This window comes from Elephantulus edwardii, unplaced genomic scaffold (genome assembly GCF_000299155.1).
Source record: "Elephantulus edwardii isolate Elephantulus edwardi_28Jun2011 unplaced genomic scaffold, EleEdw1.0 scaffold00219, whole genome shotgun sequence".
Taxonomy (NCBI): domain Eukaryota; kingdom Metazoa; phylum Chordata; class Mammalia; order Macroscelidea; family Macroscelididae; genus Elephantulus; species Elephantulus edwardii.
The window spans coordinates 2,493,036-2,496,957 of NW_006399969.1; the positions used below are offsets into that span (position 1 = coordinate 2,493,036).

General features: G+C 40.6%; 1 protein-coding gene across 1 annotated transcript in view; it reads left to right on the top strand.

The window, feature by feature from the left end:
- CEP170 (centrosomal protein 170kDa) overlaps nt 1-3,922 on the top strand; it is a 140,416-nt gene that overhangs the window by 18,432 nt on the left and 118,062 nt on the right. The gene's annotated exons all lie outside the window — the stretch shown is intronic.

Genomic DNA, 3,922 nt, shown 5'->3' on the forward strand with positions numbered 1-3,922 from the left:
GTGACTGGGGTAATCGGGATGGGTGTGTCAGAGGCGGTGCGTTTGGTGCAGGTCAGAGCAGCGTTTAGGGTTGTTGTGCATAGGGTCGCTATGAGTCGGAAATGACTCGACGGCACGTAAGAACAACAATAACATATCCCTTTTAAACAGTTCTTTCTCCCTCATCTGTTTCAATGCAGTATACATAATTTATCCCATCTTTCTCAGTCTCCCCCAACTCCTATGTCAGTCCTGTTTTACAACAGTGGCACTATGCAGTATATGTCCTTTTGTGACTGAGATATTTCACGCAGCATAATGTCCTCCAGGGTCATCCATTTTTCATAATATTTCATGAGTTCCTTGTTTTTCAATGCAGCATAGTATCCCATTGTGTGAATATACCACAGCTTCTCTATCCATTTGTTTGTTGGGGGGCACTTGGATTGTTTCCAGCTCTTTGCTATTGTAAATAAAAAAGCAATAAACTTGGGATTTTTAATATATATATCTATTTTCTTATGGCTCTACTAGCATACAAAGACTTGTTCTGTATATACTTATTGCTCACATCCATACTCTTAAAATCAACTAAACAGAAAGGAAATGTATACCACAAGCTACAAAATGCTGTGCTTCCCAGAATATACATCAAAGCATGCAGTGATTTGCAAAAATCTCAAACAACATTTTTCCCTCTAAAGAGTTTTTAATATTGATTATTTGAGGTTTATGTGCATGTTGGGAAGAAGGGAGCATGATGTTCTGTTTTAGTCAAAGCTTGCTTTGTTTGTTATAAAACTAACTGTGAATTATTTGGCTTTGTATTACCGTTGCTAATATTGGGTATCTGCTCACTTCTGCTTCAGCTCACTTTCACTGCCTTACCTCAGGGACTGTCTCTCATTGCTATTGCGTCAGAACTGACTCATAGCTGACTGCACTGGGTTTTCTGAGGCTGTAAGTTTCACAGGAGGAGATTGCCATCTTCCTCCTGAGAAGCATCAGGTGAATTCAAGCCAGTAGAGATGGAGGACACTGGTGACTTAGGAGGATGATAGTGCTACTGCAAAGGACAGGGGTCACTGGTGACCCAGAGTGGCTTCTTTTTCAATGCAGCTGACATAGATGACTGAGATTGAGACATTCGTGTCTCCAGTCATGTTCAGAGCTGGCCACACTCCTGGTCAGCATTGCAAACGTCATCCTACTCTCAAGTGACTTTCCCTGTCTGGTTCCACATTGTCCTTTGCCACATGAGGTGACATTGTTGCCATACACCTTTGGGTTAATGGTCCTACTACTCAGGAACTGTATCCAAAACAGTAGCCTTCCTTCTCACACTAAGTAATTAGGCTTGCTTCTGCCCAGTCAGTCCCCCACTAGCTTACCATTTAGAAATGAAAGGCCTACAGAAAAGGCCCTGGTATATGAGAATATGAACTTGCTGATAATGTTAACATGCTGAGCTGATTAAGGTGGAGTGGAAAGGCAAACTAGAAATGGTTTTAAAATGGGGCGCAGGTATAGGCAGTTTCATTTCCAGTCCTTATTTTTCACAATTTCTTTTCTTTTTTTTCCTCTCCATATTCATAAATCTTTGATTTTACATTTATTTTGAGTACCTGTATTAAATCTGAGGAGCCCTCATGGCATAGTGTGTACTAAAGAATGCACATATCAGGCTCTAACTGAAAGGTTGGCAGTTCAATCCATCATCTGCTCCCTGACAGAGTTCTGTGGAGATGGGTAGCCTTGGGATCTTGATGGAGGGTCGCTTTGAGTGAAGTAGACCCCTGGCATGGGCTTGGCTTTTTGGTTTGGTTACTTGATCTACTTTTACATATCTTTCCCTCGGCTGTATTATGAGTTCCTGACTAGATCCCGTGTGATTTGCTTTTGTAAATACACCACAGTGCCTAGTTTGTGCAGTAAATCAGTCTTCAGTGTCTTTATTTTTCCTTCTTAGCAGCACAGCACATGTGCTGCACTGCTAACTAGAAGACTGACGATTCAAACCCACCACCTTCTCCAAGGCAGAAAGCTAGACCATCTTAACAAAGAGGCACCATGAGTTAGAGTCTTCCTACCTGGCATTTGGATTGGATTTGGGTTAGGTGTGTGTTTCGAATAGGGAGTTCTAGTTGCCTAATAATAGGTAAGGAGTGCTGCCATCCCAAACACAGGCAGTTAGACTCCACTAGTTGCTGTGCACAAGAAAGATGGGCAGTCTTCTCCTGTGTGAGTTACTGCCTCTGAAAACCTTCTGGAAGATCACTTGTGAGTTGATTCTTACTCAACGACAGTAAGATATAAAGATAATTAGCATGGGAGCTCTGGTGGCGATGGCCACGGGGAGTTGCACTGCTAATTCAAAGGCAGCTCCTCTCTGGAGATTCAGATCCACCAGCAACTCCAGGAAAGACAGATGGACAATCTCACTAATCTCTGCTATACTAGTGATTCCCTCCAGCAGGTTTTCAGAGGCAGTAAATTGCATGGGAAGAGTTTGACCATCATTCTCCTGAGCAGCTGATGGATTCAAACTGCCTGCCTTTGAGATTGCAGTATAGGTTTTTCCGAGCTAGGTCACCAGAGCTCCCTTTTACTCTTAGTAAGAGAAAATTTAATGTATGTATAGCTAGTATTTGTGGCTTGCAGTATATTTTTTTGAACAGAACTTCTCTAAGTATAACCAATCCCATTATTATTATTATTATTTCATATTAGCTTACTCTTTATCAGTATGGTGTAGTCCTTAAAGAGTTGAGCTACTAACTGAAGGGACTCACCTCTCTCCATTCGAATCCACCAGTGGCACTGTGAGAGAAAGGTGAGCAATCCCCACCTATGGAGTTAATAGACTCAGAAACCAACTGGAGGGTCAACTGTTAAGTTCGTTCCAACTTGACAATAGTGGGTGGGTAGGTGGGTGGGTGAGTGAGTGTTATCAATTTGTTGTGTACCTTCATGTCGAAACCAACTCACAGTAAATCACACAGGAGGAAATTGCCCATCTTTACCCAAAGAGTAGCTGCTGAATTTAAACTGTGTGACTTTGGTTTAGCAGTGCTTCCCCTTACCACTAGGCCACTAGAGCTCCCTTGTTATCAGTATAGTTAGGACAAAATTATACTCTGCAGGAGAAAAATTTGGTGCTCTCTTCCTGCCAGTTAAAATCAAGAATACCCTTTGGTATGCTTTTCCTTCATGGAGTCAGAATTAACTGATGGCACCCAGTTACAATGGTAAATATATACTGTTGTTGTTGTGTATTGTTGAGTCAAAACCAAACCATAGTTGACCCTACAGCAGGTTTTCAGAGGCATTTAATTGCATGTGAAGAAATTGCCCATCTTTCTCCTGAAGAGCCTCTGGTGTTTTTGAACCATGTGTCTTTGGGATTGCAGCGCAGCTTCTTAAAATAGTAGGCCACCAAAGCTCCAAAGTATATACTAGGTTGATAAAATAGCAGAATATTTCAACATGTTGAGGTAAAAAAATAAGGTCACTACAATTCCATATGTATCTTTTATAAATGGATCCAAAGAGCCCATATGATGCTGACTTTTAGGTAAATTTTTCAGAAATGAAAAAGAAACTCTGGTAAGAAGCTGTGCTATGATCCCTATATTACATGCTACACATAGTTAGACATGCCTCCATAAAGCTGATATGGGTTGAGTGGACCCTGATAAATATATTGGCAATTGTGTTTCATTTCTAATTTGCCAAGTATGGATTAGGAGTTTACCTTGGCAACATTTTTAGGAACTTTTTAAACCATCTGCATTTGTCTCCACCATTGGTAGACTTGAGACACTGAACCCTACTTTTTCTGTGGTACCTGTAATGGTGATAATGGTTTAGTTTTAAATTATTTAATTAACCTATAGGGTACTTGAAACATCTTTTTTTAAAATTTTTAAAATTTTTTAATTTT